Below are 24,711 nucleotides of genomic sequence, written 5' to 3' on the forward strand. Positions count from 1 at the left end.
CCCAATGTGCTTCATTTGTATATTAAGAAAAAAAAGGCTTAATTTTTTTATTTCTCTAAAGCTTCTGTTTGCCTGACCTTGTTGTTTAAATGGCACCAGTTAAATATCCAGGGATTTGAGATTTTCCTTCTCAGCACCACTTTCTGCCCTGTGACAGAGTACAAGCCACCTGTCCCATCATTGCACCACCTGAGCATGAAGACTTATTTGACAAGAAAGTAAAATTAAACATCTTCTGGAAATCTCAGCCTTCCTCTGCCCACTGGGCTGAACTACTCAGGGAAGAACCACAGGTCAGGTGAATCTTAAACTAAAATGACACCATCACCTGAATTTTGAGGCCCCAGATCTCTGCAATACTTTTGGTGCACACTCTGACCTCTGATGCTCCCCAAAAATCAGGTCCTGCCGGTAAAGGAGGTGGTGTCATCACCCTGACCTGTGCAGAAGAGCAGCCAGTTGGAGCTACCACACAGCACAAGGGATAGTGGAGAATTATGGGATCATTTGGGTTGTAAAGACCTCCGGGATCTGAGTCCAACCCTTCCCCCAGCACTGCCAAGGCCATCACTAACCCATGTCCCCAAGGGCCACATCTGCACATCTTTTAAATCCCTCCAAGGATGGAGACTCCATCACTTCCTTGAGCCGCCTGGCAACCTTTTGGTGAAGAAATTTTCTCTAATTTCCAATCTAAACCTCCCCTGGTGCAACTCGAGGCTGTTCCCTCTCGTCCTATCCCCTGTGAGGTGTTCTCACTGTGAGTTGCTCTTCACTGAATATGTTGATTTTGCTCTGATATAAACCAAGGCTTCTCCCACACCCTGCAGGGATGCTTCCCTCTAGGAAGACTGAAACTCTCCATCTGTTTTCTCAGTCTTCCCTTCCCTCGACTGCAGAAATGTCTAAACCAGTTGCAGACAGATTTTCTAGTGGTTAACATTAGGAGATACTTGGAGCTGGACTTTTACAATTGTTTGGGAAACCTTTTCATTGTTGTTTTTCAAAAATACTCTTCATTTCTAGCTCTAGGGAAGCTTTGGGATAGGTCCAGGCATGGGTGATAGATAGACTAAAATGAGCTGAGGATTGTAGATACCAGAACTATAAAAAAATGATAAAACCATCTGAATAAAAACCCCTCATATCAGGCACACTTCCAATTAGGAGATAAGACAGAAGGAGACAGCGTAAATTTCCTACTCTTGAGGCCCTGGCACAGGTTTTCCAGAGAAGCTGTGGCTGCCCCAATCCCTGGAGATGTTCCAGGCCAGGTTGGAAAGGGATTGGAGCAACCTGGAACAGTGGATGGTGCTCCTGCCCATGGCAGGGGGTTGGAACTGGGTGGTCTTTAAGGTCACTTCCAACCCCTACCAGTCTATTTTTCCATCATAAAGGGATGTTATAATGTTGGCCTGGATCAATTCCTCTGGTCATGTAATGAGAAAGGAAATAAGATTCCCAGGGTGCAGCAGGGGAAACATTAAACCAAGGGTGGCTGTATGGAATATTCTTAAATAATGGAGGAAATTTCGTAAGTGATCAGTGGAAAGTAAGGCAGAGCTGCCTTCTGACCTCACAAGAGGACAAAGAGAGGGCCCTGGTTTTGCTCAGGTGGACATTGGTGGTCTCCCTGGGCTTTGAGTAGCCCCGGATGGAAGAACCTGGATTTATCTGAACCCCCTGTGTCAGCAAGAAGCAACAGGCACCCTCTGCAGGACTCATCTCCCTCCAGGGTCTCTTCCAGAGGGTGGATGAGATCACCCCCTCATTTCTCAGAGTAGAAACTGCTGATTTAAAATTCAACTCTTTTGTGGCCTCCCATTGTCTGCCTGTCAGTGTACAAACACGCCAGGCCTCAGCAGCACTAAATCATCTGTGTGGGAGAGGGCTGCGAGGGAAAACCAAACCTTGTGGGGCAGAAGCACACGTGGGCAATGAGGGAGAAATAAAAATACTCCCAGTCTTGCTGACACCTTCACCGTCTTGCAGAAACCTCTTCTCCCTCAGGGCTTCAGCCTCCCCACCTGGGAAATATTGAGGTCAATGATTGCTGTACCTTGCCGTGCTAAATAAGCACTTCTAAACCCACTCTTGCTCCATTGGCATGAGGAGCTGGGAATGGGAGGCAGGAAAAATGCTGGGAGCTTCAGGCAACTGTCTTCTTCATAGTTGGGGAGCGATTAAACTGCACATTTAATTGCTTTGATATGTATTTGTTTTACATGCATGCAAGACCCAAGCTAATCTAATCGGCTTATTCGCTGACAATGGACCCTAAACTGTACATAAATGACCGTTAAATTATTAACTATCAGAGAGATCTGCAATTGGATTTGGAATGGCAAAGAAAATGAGGGCTTGGAGAGGCAATTATTATTTTTTATTTTTGTATTTTTTTTTTCTCTTTTTATTTTTTTCTTAAAGCAGCCTTATTATCTATACAAGAGCCTTGCTTGGGAAACAAGTGTTCCTGTTGGAAAATCAATAAGAGAGCTGCTGTGATAGCAGCAGAAACCTGCTGAGTTTCAATTAGTGCTTGGGAGAGGTTGATCCTCTTCCCTGAGCCTGCCACTTGCTAACACTGGGGAAATTTTGGGGCTTATTTATTGTTTGGAGAAATTTGAACTCTCGGCAGTAAGAATTTGGGGCAGCAATAATTGCTATCATGATCTGCAATTAACCCCATCTGTGTTTTTGTCCTTTTTTTCTTGTACTCCTGAAGATGCCTGAGACCATGAAAGATTTTACAGTGTTTTGTGAGAAATGCATCAGTAAGGAGATGGGGGCTGTAGTCTGCTCCTCTCACAATTCCAGCTCTTTCCTTACTGTACCTCAACAGAAGACTGAATGATTTTTTTTGTTTGAGCTCAGATTTTGAAATTAAATATTTATACAGCACCTGAAACACAGAGGACATGATGGAAAGCTGGTTTCAACAGTCAAAACACAAAGTACCCTGAGATGTTGCCTTGGTCTTGGTCACCTTTTATTTGGCCATGTCCACCTAATCTGCTTTTCCAGGCTCAGCTGAAGCTGGAAAGATCCAGCAGGAAAATAAAGTGGGAATCCACATTTGTGGACTATTTGATGAGGCCACACAGCAAACAGAAAAGGAGGAAGGGAGGTAACACCCCTCAGGAGGACACAAGGTCAGACAGGTGTATCCCAGGCATTATTTTGTAGGACATTAATGTGAATTGTTCTTCTTTTCTTGCCTTCTTGACAAGCTCTGCCAGTTTTCCAAGGAAGAAGGCCCTTCAAGATACCAGATTATCTCACATCCTTCGTGTTCTCTCACAGACTGACCCTTGATCTTAATGCCCACTGGTGAAACCCTCATCTGATCCACCTTACAGCTCTTTTCTCTCCACAGTTTTATACTCAGCCTGCTTTTTTGTTTCCCTCTGTGAAGATTTAGTCTCACACATCAACCTTTCAGGTGTGAGCAGGTGCTCCTGGCCCTCCTGTGCTATGGACAGTGTCCCCAGTTGTCCCTTTCACCAACTTTGCTTTGCAAAATTTTTTGGGCATTCAGGGCAGCCTTTAGGAAGGATGGAAACCCTGCTCTCCCATGCTTTACTCAGTAGAAAATGGGAGGATTTTGCACTTGTAACAGGAATATGTCTTTGCTTTAATCAGCAAAGTCACACACAGGTAGGAAGAGACTCGCTGCAAGAGTTGTTGTGTTTTCAGGCGTCTTGGCACATTCAGGAAGAAATGAACCCAGAGCAGAAGTGTGGAAAAACAAGAGACACTGTATAAAGGGGGGACAGGATCCATGTCACCTCCCTGGCTTGGTGCTGGCTACAGGCAGGGGCTGGGTCTCAGCTGGTTCGAGATCAACACAGAGCTGAGCTCTTCTTGATGGTGATCCAAGCCAGACCATCAGGGTGGGTGGAACACTCATGTTTCACAAGAGGTCAACTTCTTCATCTCTTCTCAGCTTGGAGAAGAGAAGCATCTAGGGGAAACTCCTTGTGACCTTTCAGTACTTAATGCTGGCTTATAAAAAAGAGGGAGAGTGATATTTTACACAGTCAGATAGCGAAAGGACAGTGGGGAATGGTTTTAAACTAAAGGAGTTTTAGATCATATATTAGGAAGAAATTCTTTACTCAGAGGGTAGTGAGAAAAGCTGTGGATGTCCCATCCCTGGAAGTGTCCAAGACCAGCCTGGATGGGGCTTGGAGCAGGCTGGGACAGTGGAAGGTGTCCCTGTCCATGTCAGGGGGTTGGAACTCAGTGATCCCTTCCAACCCAAACCATTCCATGATTCTTTCCACTGATTTACGAGAGTTCCTGCTGAGCAGCTTTCAGGAGATTTTCAGACACGCAAAGTTCAGTAAAGAGTTCCAGGGTTGGCAGCTCGTTCAAAACTTTGTATCTGCACTTCTTTATACATAAGAAAAATCAAAGCTTCCTCTCCCTGTCATGTGTTAGCACTTGGTGGATTGACATGAAAGTTCTCGATCCTCCAGTGCCCCTCACGGAACAGATGTTTGGGAGAAGGGACTATCAATATCATTTCACAGGAAGTTTATCAGTGGAGCTCTGACAAGATGAATTTCCTATTTCAGACAGTGATTCGCCTATTAGGAGGCTCTTGAATACTTAATTATTAATATAAATTATTAAAGAACACTGCGGGATTCATGGATACACACTGGAGTAAGGCACACCCCTAAAGCTGCAGTGTGTCTGACAGAAATATTCAGAATATTCAGAAATATTGCAGAAATACTTCAGAAATAGTCAATATTTTTTAAATAGCCCTGAATCTATGAATGGGTAGATTTTGCAGTTCACTACAAGTTATTTTTCTCTGATTTTAGGCAATTTAAGAGCAAGTGATTCCTTTATTCCATGCCAGTGACTTAAAACTTGGAATCATGACTAGGATAAGGAGACTGCTATTCTGAAGTACAGGTTTGCATTCCCAGCTCCCCAGACACAGATTTGCTTATTTTGTGACTTGCTCTAAGGCAGTCCAAAAATTTCCAGCTGAAATAATTTTGCTGGAAAAGGTAGACTCCAAACTGATAAAAACTCCATGTGAATTTTTGACAGAGGGGTTGATTATTTTTTAATCTTTAGAAAAACAAAATCAAAATATTTCATCATCTTCTTCTTCTAAAAAAAATGATACTTGCTTTTTATTTTTATTTCTTTTAATTTGAAAAGATATTCCATTTAGATATTCTTTATGCTGTGCTAAGGAAACACATTATAAAACTTGAAAACAACATGAAAAAATTCATTGTGGGTGGAAGACAACATTCACTTAAACTCGGATATGCCAGGCTTGTTTGTCTGTTTGTTTGTTTTCCATTTTCAGTCAGCTGATTTTCTTTTATTTTTCTTAGTTCCATTTAAGATCTGCCTCCAACTTATTCATTTATTTGCTTACCTTGAGGAATTGGCAGCAAAAATCGAAAACCTGTTATTCCTATATTTCAGTTTATGAAACAGCATATCATGATCAGTGCCTCAAGGAGTCCAGAAATTGCTCTAGATCTCCAGATAACATTTTAATATAAATGAGAATAAGCAATAGACTAGAAATAACTCTAGAGTGACAGACAGAAATAACTCTAGAGGAAGAAGAGGAGGAAGAAGGAGAAGGAGAAGGAGAAGGAGAAGGAGAAGGAGAAGGAGAAGGAGAAGGAGAAGGAGAAGGAGAAGGAGAAGGAGAAGGAGAAGGAGAAGGAGAAGGAGAAGGAGAAGGAGAAGGAGAAGGAGAAGGAGAAGGAGAAGGAGAAGGAGAAGGAGAAGGAGGAGTTTGTCCAGAGAAGCTGTTGCTGCCCCATGCCTGGAAGTGTTCAAGGCAAGGTTGGATGGGTTGTGAACAGCCTGGTCTCATGGAAGGAGCACAGTGTGAGGCAGACATCCTTCATGGGCATGAGGACATGGCTTTTAGAAACAGAGAATAGAATCATAGAATGGCCTGGGCCAGAAGACACCTTAAAGATCATCTCATTCCAACCCCCCTGCTATGGGCAGGGACACTTTCCACTATCCCAGGTTGCTCCAAGTCCCATCCAACCTGCCCTTGGACATTCCTGTCCCTGGGATGGGACAGCCATAGCTTCTCTGGGCAATCTCTGCCAGGGTCTGACCATCCTCAAAGGGAAGAGATTCTTCTTAATATCCCATCTAAACCTACTCTCTCTCAGTTTGAAGGTATTTCCCCTTTTCCTGTCATTCTAGGCTCTCTTAAATGGTCTCTCTCCATCTTTCTTGTTGGCTCCCTTCAGGCACTGGAAGTCCACAATTAGGCCATCCCAGAATCTCCTCTTCTCCAGGCTGAGCAATCCCAATTATCTCAGCCTTCCCTCACAGCAGAGTTGCTCCAACCCTCTGATCATCCTGGTGCCTCCTCTGGGCTCATTCCAACAGCTCCATGTCCTTCCTGTGCTGGGTACCCAGAGATGGATGCAGCTCTGCAGCTGGGGTCTCACCAGAGAGGAGCAGAGGGGCAGAATTCCCAGAATTCCCCCTTCACCTGCTGCCCACTGTGATTTGGATTGGCTTTCTGGGCAGAAAATACATATTTAGAAAATATCTTTCCACTCTTGCTTTTGGGAAGAGGAACATTCACCGCTGTCTTCATTGCAATCTCTGCTGCAAACACATCAAATCAGCTTAGGGCTGGATTCTGGGGCTGGGTTTGGAGCAGGGCACTTTGTTAGGCTGAACACGCTCCCTCTGCGATGGTGCCCACAGGGGGATGGCAGCATCTTCTGCAGCTTCATTTCTCTGTGCTGCTGTGCCTGACAAACAGCATCTTAAGTGAAAAACAAACTCCATCCCAGCATCTCCCCCAAGTGAGGATAACCAGGGAGCTAAGGAGTGGAACGATCTCTTTTTCCTCCTTCCCTGTGGGCAGGGGATGGAACTGGCTTAGTCTATCTTTTTCTTCCTTTTTTTTTTTTTTTCTTTTTATTTTCTTTCTATTTTTTCTCTTACCGAGCAGAGACGGTAAGACCCAAATGACAGATTAGTACGAGTCCTAGTCCATTTTACTTCAGCTAATTGTGCACTTTTCACCTTGTCCACAACATTTTTGGTACAGGGACATGTTTTGTGCAGGGATTCTTCCAAAAATTTATCCCCATCCTGAGCGCTGATGGCTCTCCCAGCCTGGGACAGGGACCCAGCTTTGGCCCAGCCAGGGTCTGTATCTAAACCATCTTGTCACCACCTACTTTGGCATTTTTCCTCTTGTTTTTTTTTCTGCACTGGAGACATTTCCACCAGGCACCCAATACTCTCCATGTGTTTCACAGTTATATTTAGCCCAAAAGTATCTGACTCAACAAGTAAGAAAGATTGCTCTTCACAGGTACGTGTTATTCTGATGAAGATAGACACTGAAAATTTGTATGAAATCTATTGTTCCAAATTCCTTTGGAAATTGCTAAAAAGCCTAACCCAAACCCAAACTATTTTTGTGGCCTAGTGTTGTGCTTAGAATATTTGATGAGCCCAGGCTGATTTGGGTTGTTATCTCGGTTAGTGATCAGCCTTTCCTTTTAAATGTCAGTCCCATGCAAGCAAATCCTAGAACCATTTCTCCTTTCTGTGATGGAATTCACATCCAAACACTGTTTTAAATATGCTCTGCTGAACTTTTTCTTCATAGATTTGTCTAAATCTGTGTCAGTGGAGAGACATCCACTCTGGAAAATGGGGAAGGTGCACCACCAGCTCCTACCAAACACCTGTGTAGAGCCCATATGTCAATATGAGCATATTTGACCAAAGAAAAGATCATGCTTATGTTCAAATGTGGGACCATTGCTGCTACAGGGCCATTTTTTTCCAGCTATTGGGTTGTATTTTTCCTCCAGTTGTGCATCGTTATCAGGTTTATATCTGTGAAATGTATCTGTGAAGAAACAGATATCTGGGAAACCTAGAAGATGAGTCAAGCATTGTTAAAACAATAATATAAACTATAAATTTCTGTCCTATCTATGCTCTGCCTCCTCAGAACCTCAAGGAAGGCAAAACAGAAGAGGGTCTCTACCCCAAAACCTTTACAATGTGCAGGGTTTGACACCATTAACTGGCTTCAACACCATCACACATGTAAAATTATTACAATTCCACTATTTGACTCAATATTTTAGTGACACAAGGAAATAAGTGGTGTCTTCCAAGTTTTCCATGCAGCTTGAAGCAAACCAGCTTACTGAGCAAAAAGAAAGTGGATTCAGGGAAGGAATATGCAGCTGTATTGAGCAGCATTTTCTGCGTCTCTTCCAATTACTTCAAGCCATTCCTACACTCCTGTGGATTTGCTGATTTTGTGAGTTTGAGCATCCCTGGAGATCTTTATTGCCATTTCACTAAGCCTTTATAAACTCCTGGGCTTTTCCCAGCAGGGTTGCACTGGAGTTGGGGGTGAAGTCATAGAATTTTTAGAATTATCAAGGTTGGAAAAGACCCATGAGATCATCAAGTCTGTAGGAGTTGAAGGAAAACCAGGGTGGTGCTTGGGACAAAATATCCAGACACAATTGTTCCCATATCCCTACACACCAGTAGAGCAGAAGAACAAGGCTGTGCCTGCCTGGTGTGAAAGATTTCTGTGTCCCTTGATATGGGACGTATTTCTTACCCCCTGCTCCAAATAAATAAATTTAAAATTAAGTTTCCTCTGCTTTCTCCTGTCTCCAGCACCAATGGATGCCTCATCTTGGGCTTTAGCCTTCTCTGCTGATCCCAGACTTACTCCAGTGGATCTGGCACTCTGTAGTTCTGAGAGGTTTGCGAGGAGAGGAATGGAAAGACAAGGCTTGAAATTAGCATTATCTGACTATAAATGTGGATTTTGATGCAAAAACACTATTATTAGAAAGGGAAAAAAAAAGAAAAAACCAAAACAAGCAAACAAACATGGTTCATTATGTTCTAAATGAGCCTCTGGATAGAGCAGCCCTCTTTGAGGGAAACGTAGAAAGAAAATGTCATTTATGAAGAGGGAAAGGACAATCCAGTCAGCTTAGAGGCTTTTAGGCTGTGTTGCCAAGACTGACCGAAGTGAGGCAGAATTAGGGATCTGGAATTGGCCCTGGGGTCATCTGTTCCATTGACACATTTCTGAACCATGACTGTTCTTTCTGCCTCAATCTCCTCAGGTCCATGTTTTCCAAAGCAGATAAACAGCTTTTGCTTTTCCCTACATGAAAGGTACATTATTGGTTCTAAAGTGTCTATTGGATTGCCTTCCAGATTTTCCAGCACGCTCCAAAGGCTGTGCCTAAACCAAAAACCTCTCAAACCAGAAGGGAACATAGTTTCTAGAGTTTATGCTCTCCCTGGGTATGATGGAAAATACCTTTGAGTAAAATTGGTCTTGCTTTCCATTGAAGTACATAATGAAAATAATGAGTGAGGTTTTATTCAAACCCCACCAATTTCTAGCACTAAAGTGGGCTATAAAACTTGAATGTCATTCAAAATAAGAACTAAAAAAAAAAAAAAAAAGCAAACAGAGAAGAAGAGAAAACCCATATGAAAGTCACACTGGTTGCATATTTTGAGGTTAACATGACATGACTGTGTCTCTTAAGCTCATTTAAACATTTAATTTTGTTCTCTTGTTCCGTCCCTGAGTACATATGGATTTCACAGAGGTTTAACAGGACAGAAGAAAGTTACCCATAATTGAAACAGGCTTTATGTGCAAGTCACGACGTTGTGTTCAACACTCAGAGGGAGAAAAACGTGTTCTTTCTGTCTGAAGTGACTTATTTTCAGATTAAGGAAAACAGCTGTGAGAAGAGACAGAACTGCTCCTCAGAAGAGCACCACCAACAAACTGAAAATTTGCTGAAATCTGTTCAAAGAGATTAATCTTAGAACCTTAGATTTAATAATGCAGAGTAAGTAGAGAAGGACTTGTGTAGCATAAAATCATAGAATGGTTTGGACTGGAAGGGACCTTAGAGATTGTTCAGTTCCAAACCCCTGCCTTGGGCAGAGACACCTTCCACTAGACCAGGCTGCTCAGGGACTCATCCAACCTGGCCTTGAACATCTCCTGGGATGGAGAGCCCATGACCTCTCTGGACAACCTCTTTTGGTGTGTCCTGAACCTTATAGAAAAGAATTTGTTCTTAATACCTACTCTAAATAAAATCTACCTTGTTTACATTCAGGACTATCTCCCATTGTCCTGTTACTCCTTGCCCTTGTCCAAAGTCCTTCTCCAAATCTCTTGGAGATCCTTTGGGTACTGGAAGAACCACAAAATCACAGAATCACAGAATGACTGGACTGGAAAAGACCTTCAAGATCATTGAGTCCTACCCAGCCCCACCACCTCAACTAAACCATGGCACCCAGTGCCACATCCAGTCTGTTTTTAAACACTGCCAGGGATGGTGACTCCACCACCTCTCTGGGCAGACCATTCCAGTACTTTATCACTCTTTCCATAAAAACCTTTTTCTTAATATCCAACCTATATTTCCCTTGGTGCAGCTTAAAACTGTGTCCCCCCGTTCTGTCAGAACCTGGTGGAAGACACCAACCCCCACCAGAGCACAGCCACATTTCAGGGAGTTGTAAAGAATGACAAGGTCACCCCTGAGTCTCCTTTTCTCCAGGGTAAACACCCCAGCTCCCTCAGTCATTCCTCACAGGGTTCGTGTTCCCAGCCCCTCTCCAGCTTCGTTGCCTCCTCAGAGTCCTTCCTAAACTGAGGGGCCAGAACTGGACCCAGCACTCGAGCTGTGCCCTCACCAGTGCAGAATACAGGGGGAGAATGACCTCCCTGCTCCTTCTGGCCACACCATTCCTGATCCAGGCCAGGAGCCATTTGCCTTCTTGGCCACCAGGGCACACTGCTGGTTCATGTCCAGCCGGCTGTCAACCACCACCCACAGGTCCCTTTCTGCCTGGGCACTGTCCAGCCACACCATCTCCAGCCTATAATGTTGCAGGGGGTTATTGTGGCCAAAATGCAGGACTCAGCACCCAAATTGAATAAACTTCATGCTGTTAAGACTCTGCCCATCCACTCAACCATTCCAGGTCTCTCTGCAGAGCCCTCCCACCATCCAATAGATCAACACACGCTCCCAGCTCAGTGTCATCTGCAGATTTACTTATGAAAGACTCAATCTCCTCATCCCTGTCATCAATAAAAATATTGAACAGAGCTGGCCCCAGCACAGACCCCTGAGGGACACCACCAGTGACTGGAAGTGACTGGAATGGGATTTGAGATCTCCCTGGAGCCTTCTCCAGGCTGAGCAGCCCCAGCTCTCCTAGCCTGTGTCCAGAGCAGAGGTATCCCAGATCTGTGATCAGCTTAGTGGCCTCCTCTGGACTTGTCCCAATGAGTTGATCTCCTTCCTGTGCTGGGAACCCCAGGGCTGGATGTAACACTCCAGGTGGGATCTCACCAGAGCAGAGTAGAAGTGGAGAATGCCCTCCCTCCCCTCCTGGCTGTTCTGCTTTAGATGCAGCCCAGGATCCAGGTCACGGATTTTGAAACCATCCGTGCACCTGCAGGACTTCTGAGCTTTGCTGGAAGCCCTTGCAGAGCCTTCCTGAGCACGTGCAGCAGTGAAGGATGAGTCCTGTGCTGGTTCACCCCTGGCTCCAGAGCCAGGCTTGTCCCAGCTGCTCCTGGTGATTTATGGCAGGAGGCAGAGATAAGTTATCTGATAAATGACTCCTCCATTATCATAAACAGATGTGTCCCAGTATAGATTATAATTACATCTGAGGGAAAATAGAACAAACACAAAGGTTACAAGGCTGAGATTGGGTGAATGGCTTATTTATTCTTCATTCTTTTTTCTTCCCTTTTTTGGTATTAATCCCACCTTCCACTGAGGGACTTCCAATAGGCTATAAATTATGGGATCAAACTTGTTTTACATATGCTTATGTCAAATGATTTACACAGCTACAGGATCAGCCTTTGATTTCAGGATGCTCAGGTCAAATACAGATATTGGAAAACCACAGATTTCCATTCAAGAGAGCATCGAAGGAACAGAGCCTTAAAGGTGCTGAGCACTGTCCAGCTCCATTGGTTTCTGGGGGAACCTGGAAGCACTTGGCCTCACAAGAATTAGATTTGGAAGGTGATTTGAAATGTCTAAGTATGAAAAATTATGTTGGAAACCACCAATGTGTGAACTTTTGGAGATACTTTTTTTTTTTGTGTGCTTATTTCTTCTGACATCTGTGAAAAGCTGACTTGGATACTTGTATGTAGAGAAACCAGCTGAGATTAAGACCCTGGGTGTTGGGAATATGGGGACAAGAAGGTGACTGTGGTGGGTTGACCCTTGCTGGATGTCAGGTGTCCTCCTGAGCTGCTCTGTCAGGCCCCTCAGCTGGACAAGGGAAAGAAAAATTGATGAAAGGCTCCTGGGTTGAGAAAAGGACAGGGAGAGATCAGTCACCAGTTACCCTCAAGGGCTGAACAGGCTGGACTTGGGGAAATTAATTAATTTTAATGCAAATCAAATCAGGAAGTGCAACAAGTTGCATATTACTTCAATATGTCAGTTCATTGAAATTAGGCTTCAGTGTGTGGAAAAGCAGCATTTTACTATAACAAGGAGAAAAGGAGGGGAAAAAAATCCCCAACATTGTTACTTAAAAATTATTTTGGATATTTGAAGCTAACCTAGCGATAATAAACCAATAACAAAGTGGAAATCTAAGTTGAAATCAAAGTAACATCTTTTGTCTGCCCTGAATTAAATTCACATTCACACACTCAGCTGCTGGTTTGTGAAAGTGAACCCAGAATTTTGAGCTTATTTCGGGCTTTTGTGACAGTCACTTGAGAGATCTTCAACTTTTCTGCAGTATGGAAAATTGTTTTCTCGTTCAACTCCTCAGGTATCATCCCTGTGAAAGGGGATGGAGAATCCTGTAGAGCACAGAGGGATTTTGCATTTCAAGCTCTGTCTGCTGGTGCTCAAGCAAGGAGGCTTTTCCTGCTTTCTCCATTGATTTAGGAGTTCTCATTCTGAGCGCGTTGTAACTACAAGGAAATGAAATTCTCTCGCTTTCTGCTAAAATAAGAAGATTTACTTGTGGAAATAACTCTGTAAATACCACGTACTGCCATCTATGGCTCTGCTGGGGAAGCACATTGAGAGCTCTGCAAAGGAATCTGCTTTTCCACCGTCAAAGGAACCTTTTGTGCTAACCGGGGTTTTGAACGAGTGGCTCGCAGCTTCCAGCAGCTGGTGAGGGAAAAGAGAGTTCCCAGGGGAAGGGGAATCTCAAACCATCCCTCTCCTGCCAGTTTGGTGCCAGGGTCAGCAACAGATGCCAAGAGCTTGGAGAGGGATTGCAGGTCAGCAGGAAAGCACCTGGGGAGCAGCACAAAGGAATTCCAGGCACTCCACACAGGAAAATGGCTTCATGGCTGATCCAGCTTAAATTCCTCTATTCTGACACCTGAGCATGTGGAACGAGCCAGAGGATTGGGGATGTGTGTTCTGCAGGGCTGTGATCTTGTTGGCATGGTGGAGATGTGGTGGGATGGCTCCTTTGACTGGGTTGGGATGGGCTCCTGTGGCTGGAGGGGGGGAATGGAATGAAAGGATGCAGGAAGAACAGGAATAGGCATCCCCTTTAGGAAGGACAAGCACAGGAGATGAGGAGGTGCTGTGTCCCTCTGTGTTAAGGAGCAGATGGACACTGAGGATGGACGAGGAGCTAAGGGAGAATTTATGGGTCAGGATTAAGGGAGGGCAGAGACAGGTGACATTGGTGTCACCTACAGACATTGGGGTCTGCTACAGACTGCCCAGCCAGGAGGACATGGGGGGCTTGGACCAACCTGGTCCAGTGGGAGGTATCCCTGCCCATGGCAGGGGGTGGCACTGGATTGTCTTCAAGGTCCCTTCCATCACAAACCATTCAGTGACTCTGGAAACACGCTGTAATTATTATTAACATTGCTATTTTTAGAAGGTGTTCATCACTTTCCCTCCTGAAGAAAGTTTCTAAACAAGGATAAGGAAGAGCTGAGCACTTGTCAGAGAGATTCTCTTTATTGTGAGCATTTGGGATGCTCCTGATTTGTCTTCATTGGCAATAACATCAAAGTGCACTTTGCCTTTGCTCTCACTCTTGGTTCCCAGCCTCTGGTCCCAGAATCTTCACCAGAAGAAGAACTTAATTCTGCCCACCTAGGATTAATACCTCGTCCCCACTCCTTCCCTTCCTGGGCAGGGAGAGGGGAAAGAGGAACGTTCAGGATCAGTTCAAAGCTCTGAAAAAGAGAGGAGCTGTGAACATCTGGGCTTGGGGCTCCATCATTCCTTCCTGCTGCCAGAGCCAGCATCACAAATGCTTTCAGAGGCGGGTTCGATCCTCTCCCCTGGTCATCCAAGAGCTTTGGGACTCTGGGAATAGCTTGACTTCCTCAACAAAGCAGCAGTCACTCATCCAAGCTCCCTCCACAATCATTGGCCATGGCCATAGCTGTGCTGGTGCTTGTTCCCCTCACTAAAACCCTTTTTGGGATCCATGGAGTTGTCCCCTGGCCCTGGCATGCAAAGCAGGCTGGTCAGGGAAGAAGGGATGGAGTTAGGATTTCCCATGCTTGGGAAAGCTGGAACATCTGCCTCGCCTCACTTTATAAGTCTATAAAATGGGCTTGATGCTAAATTTCTATTTAGGAGAATTTTCTCAGAACCTTGTCCAAAAATGGAGTTTGAGCAAAAACACTCCTTGAACACAGACAATTGCTACACTTCAATAAATTCAGCCCATGAGAGAAGGAGCAGGAGTTTTCTCCGTGTCCTTTGGAGAGGCTGGGATTGCTGGGTTTGATCTGTGGCACCTGAGAATTAACACTCCTGAGCAGCCACTGCCAGCAGAAACCACAGCTGGCAACAGCAATGAAAAGTCATTAAAAATATATAAAAATTAACAACAACAAAAGCAAGGTGGAAAGCACAGCAGTCATGTGAGAGGCAGGCATGGGAAAATCCCTTCCAAGAGCTGAGTTATCCCATGTCTCCCTTCAGCAGAAGGATGTGGCTGCCTCGAAATTTGAATTGTTCAAAGAGATTTTTAACCAGACAAAATGGAAAGTGCTATAGATGTAAACACAGTGGTATCTGTTGCTGGAGGGGAAGTAAACTGATTGCTTACAAGCTGTCCTGCTTTGCAGTTATCCTTTTCAAACAGATCCCCTGGGAATCCCAGGCATTCCCTTTTTTTTTTTCCCTTGCCATCCTCATCTACACCTACGATATCTGGGGGTACCATTGGCAGGAGCAGACTCTTCCAAAAAACTAAATTCAGTTTCTCTACATTGCAATTGTGCTTCCAGCAGATTTTTGGGGCAAATCTATTATTCCAACGGCACAACCAGCCTACCTTTGCAATGTGGGAGGTGGGAGGACAGAGTTAACAAACCTAAACCAGCTCTGAGCAGCTACCAGCCCAAACAGCCTTTTTCCGCCCGTACTCCGTGCTTCAAAAGAAGGTGGAAAAATTGGGCAGATAGAAAATGTTTTTCTGGCTCTTTCATGTCTCCCTCATGTACTTTGTAGTTTGAGACCAGCTTAGGCTCCTGAAGTGTGCAGCTTAATTCTTCTCCCAAAATCTCTTTGCATATTCCCAGGGGTGCTCAGTTAGCCATGGATATTCCCATCCTTTTTTTTTCTTTTTTTTTTTTGCTCTGGGCCCATTTTGCCTCTGACAAGAGGGGTTTTCTGTGCAACAAACATGTTCTAAATTCAAAGTGTGGGTAAAAGTTTGTTTATCTCTCTTGAGTTTGCTGTTTTCCTTTGACAGGGGGAAGGGGAGAATTACAGCTGGATCCAGCTCAGCCTTTCCACCTCCAAAACCCAGACAGAAAACAGAGCAGAGAGGAGAAAGATACTTCACTCTTGGCTGTGTTTTTGGACAGCAAACCAGTGTTTGTCACAAAACCCACCCAGCACCTCCCCAAGGAGAATTAGGGGTGGGTTTGCCTTATCAGCACCACCATGATGGTGCAGGGATGGTTTGTCCCAAAAGCTGTTGGGCCTTGTGACCTCTGTTTTTGCTGTTCTTGTCTGCTTCTTTTCCTCTGGGAATGACACTGGAAGGTCCTGGTGGTGCCCTGAGTAACTTCAGGAATCCTCACACCATATTGTGATGGGACACAGGTTGCCAGCTTGGGCTGAGCTGAGATCTTTTGGTTATTTCTGCACATTTTTAAGCAAAACAGGGCAGAGATCTCTGTTTCAGGGCTTTCTGTGTCAAACAGAAATTGTGGTGACCTAGGAGTGGTCCCTGCAAGGTCTCTGCATGGGGAGCAGAGGGGACAACCACGAACACAAAGGTGTCTTTAAATCTGTTATGTTGCCAGCATGGACCATTCTCCCCACAGATCCCATGTTTGGGTTTTGTTGGCAGGATGGAAGGAAGGGTCTATGTCCCCCCAAACTCAGATTTCTGGGGAGATCTGATGTTTTGAGAGTATCTCTTGCTCTGCCAATGGCCTTCCTTGCCCTCAGAATTATCCTGCTGCAGGGAATTTCACATTTTATGCTGAAGTTATTTAGCCTTCATCACTTCACAGATGAAGAGAGCAGGTGAATTATTGCACTTGGTTACCTCTGACAGCTGCAGACCCCAAATCCTCACGTCCTGATTGCTGTCCCAGCTCACCCTCTGTTCTCCCTGAAGGGCACACGGTGAGAAATGGGGACATCAGGCCTCTCTGTGATTTTGAGGTGCAGGCCATGTTTACCCTCTTGTTGAATGGGAGTCTAGGAATTCACAAATCTCTCTACTTAGGACTGGGAAAAAATGGTCAGCAGTGACATTTGTCAGTATCTTTGGACATTGCTCTGTGGCCCAGGGTAGGATTCCTGGTCCTGAGCCAGGATTTAGACTTTGATGATCCTTGTGGGTCCTTTCCAGCTCAGGATATTCTGCAATTCTCAGATTCATGGACCCAAATTCCCCATTCCCACAAGGACAAGTTTTCCATCAGGCCGCATTTTAACAGAAAATGGGTTTAGTTTGGTCAGCAGCATTTTTTGGTGCTCTGTCCTTCTGCTTGGGCTTCTTTGCCCTGCACCACAGGAGAGAGGCCAGCTGCACCTTGCTCTTCCTGACCTCCCCAAACACAGGACAGGGAAGGTGAGTGCCCCCCTCTTCCCCCATCACTCCAAAAGAAAGGCAGAGCTGCCCCACGGGGCTCAGAGGGGCAGGGACAGAGTTAGGGCTAGGGTTAGGATTAGAGTTAGGATAGGATTGGGATTAGTATAAGGTTCAGGGTTAGAATAAGGTTTAGGGTTAGGATTGGAGTTGGGGTTAAGGTTAGGATTAGGGTTGGGGTTAGGGTTAGGATTAGGGTTGGGGTTAGGGTCAGGATCAGGGTTGGGGTTAGGATAAGGGTTAGGGTTAGAATCAGGGTTGGCGTTAGGATTAAGGTTAGAGTTAGGATTAGGATTGGGGTTGGGATAAAGTTTAGGGTTAGGATTAGAGTTGGGGTTAGGATTAGGGTTTGGGGTTAGGTTTAAGGCTGGGGTTAGGATTAAAGCTAGGGTTAGGATAAGGTTTAGGGTTGGGGTTAGGGTTAGGATTAGGGTTAGAGTTAGGATTAGGGTTGGGGTTAGGATAAAGCTTAGGGTTAGGATAAAGTTTAGGGTTAGGATTAGGGTTGGGGCTAGGGTTAGGATTAGGGTTAGGGTAAGGATTAGGTTTGGGGTTAGGGTTAGGATTAGGATTAGAGTTAGTATTAGGGTTAGGTTTTGGGTGAGATTTAGGCTTGGGTTCCTTTTGCCAAGCACTCCCTGGCTCCCTCCAAATCTTTCCCCTCTCCTGCTGACACCTGTGAGGGTTGGAGAGAGAGGAGCTGCAGGAACAGAGAAGAAATCCCTGTTTGACTCGCAGAAACAGGGAAGCCTTCATGACAGAAAACAAACTCCCAAAATGCTGGCGAGGGAAAGGGAGAGATTTCCATTCGGAGCATGCACTGTGCTAATCCAGCATAGCCGCCTGTCGGCTAAAACCCTGCATTTCAGGCCCCAGCTGCCCCTTTGCTCCAGTCCCTGCTTAACTGGAGATGTCACAGATGCCTTTGGCCAGCGATGCTGCAGTGCTGGCTGGGGATGAGAGGCTGCTTTGCTGCGTTCCTCCACAGCCAGGGTTTGCAGCTCAGCTCGTCTAAACGAAGATTTTTCTTTCTTTTCTCCTTCTCCCAGCAGTTTTTAGCGATGCAAAAGGTTTGAAGGTGTGGAAATAGGGGCTGAAGTGTTGGATGATGTGAAGCAGAGGGAGGAAAGGGGAAGAAGGCCAAAAGGAGGGGGTAGAGATGCCCTGGAGAGTCCCTGGGGGGAGAGATGGGGTGCTCCTCTCCCTCCCTGAGGCAGAGGGACAGAGGGTGGTGGCAGATGGGATCTTTACCTCTGCCCCTTGGGCAGGTCTGTGCCTCTTCCCTGATGGGGAAGCAGCAGCCCCAGGCAGGCAGGGAGGTGATTTTGTCAGGGAAAGAGGGTCGGTTTCCCCCTTTTGGGGTAGGAAGGGTTAAAAACAAGGGGCAGGTCCCGAAGTCTGACGGGATGCTGAAGTCCCCCAGCTCTCCACACACCTCCAGCCTTATCCCTCTCGCTTCATCCCCTTCCCACCCCCTCCCTCCCTTCTCTGCTCGGCAGGCTTCTCATTGCCGGAGGACCTTCCTCAGGCTGCAAACCTGGAGGCAGCACCTTCACCCCGTATCTGCCGGGATGTAGCACGTTCCTTTCACCCCAGCCCATTTCCTCCTCCTCCATCTGCTCAAACTTTCCCTACCCACCCCCCCCCCCCCCCAGCCTCCTGCTACCTTGGGGTGTTGCCTGGATGCGAGACCCCCAACTCCCGCCCAAATTTTGGTTTAATGGAGCGAGGAGTTGAGGAGGACGCTAGGAAAGAGGCAAAATTTAAACAATTAGGAAAGGGTTAATGGCTGTCGCCGTCTTCTGCCTGGGCAAGCCGTGCGCCCTGGTGCAAAGGCACGGCCGAGCCGGGGTGCTGGGGGAGGTCCCCCCATCCCCGCCCTCCCTCCCCCGCAGCTGAGGGGCTGGGGAGCCACTGCCCCGCTGGTCCCCGCCGCCCTCTCCAGTGTCCCGTTCCCCTTCCCAGGCTGCCAGCTCCGGGGGAGGCTCCGGGGGGGCGCGATGAGAGAGCCCCAGCACCCCCCTCTCCCTGCCGGTACCCAGGCAGCGGCACCAGCGTCTCTGCGCATCCCTCTGCGGGCGAGCGGCACCTCTCCGTGCTGAGCCTCCGCAGGTTTTTGGGGGAGCGGGGCGGGGAGACGGGGAGGGGGGGGGAAGCAGAAGCCTCGCCATCCTCACCGCCACCATCCCGGCTCCCTCTTCACCTCCCGGCTCCCAGCTTAGGGCTAAGCTGTCCCGGGGAGGCTGCGCTGCTGAGCCGCCAGCGCGCTCCGGCTGTCGCTGGCTCCTCTGTTCCATCCATCCATCCATCCATCCATCCATCCATCCATCCATCCATCCATCCATCCATCCATCCATCCGTCCCGTCCTGCTGGAGGCTAGCGGAGCATGCCCGATGCGATGCCGTGTCAGTTCGGGTCCTCGCCTATAGCTGCCTGTTTTACAAAGCTCCGATCCGTGCGTGTGCGTGTGTATGTGTGTGTGCATTTCATCCCTCCCTCCTATCCCTCCCTCCCTCCCTCTCTCTCTCTCTCTCTCTCACTCTAATGTGTGATCTGGAAAGCTTATAAAAGCCTGATGTAATCCTTAATGCAGCCCCTGGCTACAAAGACTGGATCTAGTTTCAGAGAGAGAGATTCAGAAGCAGAATTTTAAAAAATTAATTAATTAATTACAAAAAAAAAAAAAAGTGTGGGGGAGAAGAGAGAGAAAGAAGGAAAAGCAGACGAGTGGATTTTAAGCAAACATATCTTCCTCAAGAAGACCATTCTTGCTCCTCGCTGCTGGGAAAGCTACTCTGAACCCTGCTGTATATTTTTTTTTCCAAAGGAGAAGACTTGATTTTCTGCTTGGATCTAATGATTTACTGGCTTTTAACTGCGTTTTTCCCCTCTCCTAAGGATTCCTCAAAAAACGGCTTAATTATTTTCAGCTTTTCTCTTCTACCTGCCTGTCTGCAGAGACACCAAAGGTTCTCCCTTCCTCTCCATCCCCACCCCCATTTCTTTTAGGATTTTCCCCCCTTTTCCATTTAATATATACATATATATATATATATATATAAATGTGTATGTATATATATATGTAGAGGCAAGAGTGGAGGAAGCGGAGGGGGAGAGAGAGCTCTGCCATCCTTTTGGACTTCACGCGCTGCCCAATGTTGGGCTGGTTACCCCTGGATATGTTGCTGGTTTCCATTTGGAATTTGACGAAGGGAAGAAGGAGGATATAAAACCTGGGGAGCTCGGCAAGGTAAGGGGCTCCCGGCCAGCCTTCCTTCTTCCACGGAGGGGAGGGAGAGGGGGGAACGCGACTTCTCCGGCTGCGCTTTGCCTGGAGCGCAGGGGGGTCTGTCTCCATCCCCAGGGGACACGGCGATGGGGGCAGCGGTGGGCACCCACTCCTCTCCTTTTGCCCCTGCAAACAGCACCCGGAGGATGTTTTCGCCCCTTCCACTCGGCAATTTGGACTGATAGAACGTAATCATTCCCTGACACGGGAAGTTTTAACTTTTGTGCATGCAGGTCCTCCTGTGGGCAAACATCAAGCGCTGGTGGAAAATATTGAATGTCTGCAGGATGCGGAGGGGGAAATGCAGACGTGTCCCGGGGAAGGGAGCAGGGGACTGGGTTGTCTGGGAGGGGAGAGGGCAGCCAGGCGAGGGAAGAGGAGCAGGGGATCGCGACAGGAGAGCTGCAGAGCCAGCCGGGGCTGAACTGCGAAGTGCTGCGAAGCCGCGGTGCCTCCGCGGGCAGCCCTGGGGTCCGGGACTCCTCAGCCCGCAATGTTGGCAAACAAAGTCCCGGAAGGACAGGCAGCTGCCTGCCCCGAGCATGAATCTGCCCTCCCTTTTCCTCGGAGAGCTCTCGGGGTTGGGGGGGTCCCTTCTTGCTTCGCTGCTTGTGTGGCACCTACCCAGGGCTGGAGGCTGCGATGAGCTCCTCGTGTGCCCCCCCCGGATGCCATTTCTCAGCACTTCGCTTCACACCGGGGGAGAAAATTAACCTTTAGCCTCCGTGGGGCTCACACAGACACACACACGCTGCTCCCGGCGCTGTGCTCCTGGGGGATGCTGGCACCCAGGCACGGCTTAGCCTTTCTTTGGGAGGGGGGAGGCGGGTGGAGAGAGAAGGAGTCTCCATCGGGGATGCGTAATTACAAAGCATCTTGTTCTGAATCACCCTGTGTGGGAATGAACCGCAAAATTTGTCTCTCCCTCTTCCCCCACCGCCCCCCTGCCTTTCACGGCCTGACATTCGCTGATGGAGGGTGGCTGTTGATGCATCTTCAGACTTTCACAGAGAGGTGTTTCAGCCATGGCTCTGCCAAGGCTGCGAGGAAAAGGGGGAAAGAGGGATCGAGGGGGATCAGGTAGAGGTTTCAAAGGGACTTCTCAGTCCTGGCTGAGAGCAGGTTCCCGTACCGAAGGCACGGGTTGCAGATGAACTCTGCCAGGTACCTTCGGCTGTGACTCACGCTCGTGTCCCTGATCCTGCCCTGGCCAAGCAAACAACCCCTGTGAATCAGCGGCACGGAGAGGAGTGGGGAGGCAGGGGAGCATCAAGGCAAGGTCAAAGGGATGGAGGGCACAAAGACACCCCCCTTTCCATCCCTGACCGCCCCATCCCTTCGGAGCCGGGGCTTTCAGGCTCAACCCAGCTCCAGCACCGGGTCTGTCGAGTTGCCAGGGCCAGCTGACAGCTGATGGCTGAGGGAGGAGGAAGAGGAGGAGGGGAGGAAGGGGACTGAGGAAGAGCGGAGATACTTTGACAGATGCCCAAACCTGCGTGCGCGGCAGGGCGAACATCGCAGCGCCTCGAAAGCCTCGCTGGGAGGGAGCCAGGGCTGCTCGGGGTGCAGGGTGCACCTCCCCAGCCCCGATACCTGTTGATTACCTATAGGTTTCCTCTCACCTGGCCGGGCAGAGCCTGAGGAAAGCCAGGAGGGCTGAGCCCCCGACACTCCGAGGAGTTGCCTGGTGACCTCCGCGGCGTAGCAGGGAGGGCTCTGTATTAATGATGATGACTCTGCTTTGGCTGGTGCTGAAATATCTGTATTATCTATTATCAGCTGGGAGACGAGGCTGGAGGCTTCGCAGGGCTGGGATCTCATCCAAAGTCCGGGCTGCTAAAGGAAACAAACAACTCCCCGTGCATATTAAGTGGGTCCCTAATTAATTAACGACTCGTTAACCTGGGTCCCACAGTCCTTCCTGTGCCCAAGACCTCGCTGAGGAAGAGGAAGGAGGTGGCAGGGCAGAGCCGGGGAGGTTTTTTACCCTTGGAGGGTGCTGAGGAATTGCACCAGCTCAGCCAAGCTGCACTGCCGGGGGACAGGGTGGCCACGGGGGCTGAGCCAGGCAGGGGACAAAGGAGAGGGCTGAGCAGACAGGACATCCTGCCTGATGGGTCTCAGAGTGGCACAGAGTGCTGCTGGGGCTTGCAAAACCCAGGGGACCCCCATAAACCGCTGTGGGTGTTACAGAAGGGTCAGGGTGCAGCATCACTCCTGCTGTGGAGGATGAAAGGGGGGAGCAGAAAGGAACTGGACAGGCAGAAAGCGCAGCAAGGGCAGGAGCAGGGCTCCCGGCCCTTTTTACAGCACTCGGGATGGTGTTGCAGAGCCCTGGGTGCAGGGAGAAGGGCTTGGAGCCCCCGGAATTGACCGGCTCAGGGAAGGACTGGCTGCAAAGCAGAGGGGATTTCTATTAATTACTGTAGCCCCTTCTCCTTAGCGAGGGAAAACGAGGCAGGAATGGTGTGCCAGACCTCATATCGGGGATGGGAGCTGCGTGTGTGTGTGTGGGAGTCGGGGGGAGATCCTGAACCCCCATCACACCCCAAGGAGCAGCCAAAAGCAATCACCACGGCCGGGGGAGCACCCGCATCCCATCCTCTGCCACCCCTGCGAGACCCGCATCGCCCTGCGCCCTGCAGGCACCCAGAGGTGCTCTGGAACACCTCCACAACCCTTCCCTGCCTTAAATCACCCCACAAGCCCCTCTTAGGACCACCTCAAACTTAGCGAAGCCCCCCAACACACACATCCCCACTCCATCCTGACAGCATCGGCACCATCCCCGCTGCAACCCCGCGCCGGGAGAGGTTGGGAAAAGGCGTCGGGCATCTCCCCCTAATGTCAGGGTTCCCCCCCAGCCTCCCCCATCCCCAGGGCGGCAGCGGGGGGGGCTGCCGGGGGCGGCCGGGGCTTGCGGAGAGCGGCGGGGAGGTGGCGCTCGCCGCCCGGCTATCGCCGCTCGCCACCCCCGGAGCGCTCGGGTGCTCGGCACAGCCCGCGGAGCGCTGCTCTCCGCTATCCCCCCTCGCCAAAATACCCCCAAAAAAACAAACAAAAAAAAAAACCCAAAAAACAAAACAATCCACCCGCATAGATGGGGCTCGCAAGAAGCGCTGGCTCCCAACCCGCGCCTGAAACGCGAATCCCAGGGGGTTTATTTCCCACTCTCCATCATCGCCTTCCCGTTGAGTTTTTGCCCACTCCGTCCCCATGTTTTTTGGTTTTTTGGGTTTTTTTTTTTACCATGCTCTCCTGCACGTTTTATCCCCCCTCCTCCCCTCTTCTCCCCAGTTTCAGTGTCCTTGTGAAAGCAGAGGCTCTCCACGGCAGTGGAAGTGCTCTGCTACTCCTATGCCCAGAACTGGGGGGCATGGGGGCAGCCCCCAGCTCCAAGGGCTTGCTGGACGTCTCCACATCATCCCTCACTCCCTGCAAGCGGGAGAAAGGGGTGCCCGAGCACTTTGTTCCCGGGAATCCACCCGGATATCGTCCAGCAGGGATGGTGCCCCATGCTCCAGGGGGAGATGGCAGAGGGGCTTTCCGCAGTGCCTGCAGGTGGCTTTTCCTTCCCTGTTTTTTGGGAGGAGGGAGAAGGGGAAGCATTGCGCTCACAGATCCAGCTTCACCCCCTCCCGTTGCTCAAGAGCAGCAGGCAGGAAATCCTCTGTCATCGGTACCTGTTGCAGGGGATCAGCTTGGCTCATTAATTAGCTCCAGGAAAACCTGTGCTGGTAAACAAATGACTCAAAGCTTTTCTCCGGGCCTGATCCCAGGCTCGTGGAATGCTGGTCTCCACCTTTCTAGGAGAGGTGCAAAGAGAGAGGAGTATTTTCCTCAAGATGGATGACAGGCTGTCTCTGGAACCAGCTCGCCTCCTCCCCTTGGAGGAAATTCACAATTCCAGGCGAGCCTTCAAAGGGAAGGGAGCTGGCACCTGGCCTGGAGGTGTGCAGGAGAGTCCTGCTCCGTGTCACAGCATGGACTGGAATGGCTAAAATGTGTCTGCAGACAAAGCCCAGGGGTCCCCATCACATCCCAGTGTTCACCATTCACAGGATGCTCCCGAGTTCTTCTCATGGCTCCTTTCCCAAATTCCCTGGGTTCTCTGCTTGCCTGTAGTTTGCTGGGATAAAAAAAAAGGCAGGAGGGTGATGCTTGCGCTTGGGGGAACTTGGCAAAGAGTTAAATACTGATGTGGGTTGATGTCCATCCGTAAATTTGGGTGGGGATTTGGGGCTCTGAAGCACAGAAAGAATAG

General features: G+C 48.5%; 1 protein-coding gene across 16 annotated transcripts in view; it reads left to right on the forward strand.

The window, feature by feature from the left end:
* Nucleotides 1-18,844: 18,844 nt before the first annotated feature.
* Nucleotides 18,845-24,711, forward strand: part of ADGRB1 (adhesion G protein-coupled receptor B1) — a 282,418-nt gene continuing 276,551 nt past the window's right edge. For 9 of the 16 annotated variants that reach the window (XM_064399067.1, XM_064399077.1, XM_064399091.1 and 6 more), the window contains exon 1: nucleotides 19,276-20,408. The gene's annotated coding sequence lies outside the window, so the exon portion shown is untranslated. The other 7 variants (XM_064399149.1, XM_064399109.1, XM_064399130.1 and 4 more) reach the window with 3 other exon arrangements.

This window comes from Passer domesticus, chromosome 1, assembly GCF_036417665.1.
Source record: "Passer domesticus isolate bPasDom1 chromosome 1, bPasDom1.hap1, whole genome shotgun sequence".
Classification (NCBI taxonomy): domain Eukaryota; kingdom Metazoa; phylum Chordata; class Aves; order Passeriformes; family Passeridae; genus Passer; species Passer domesticus.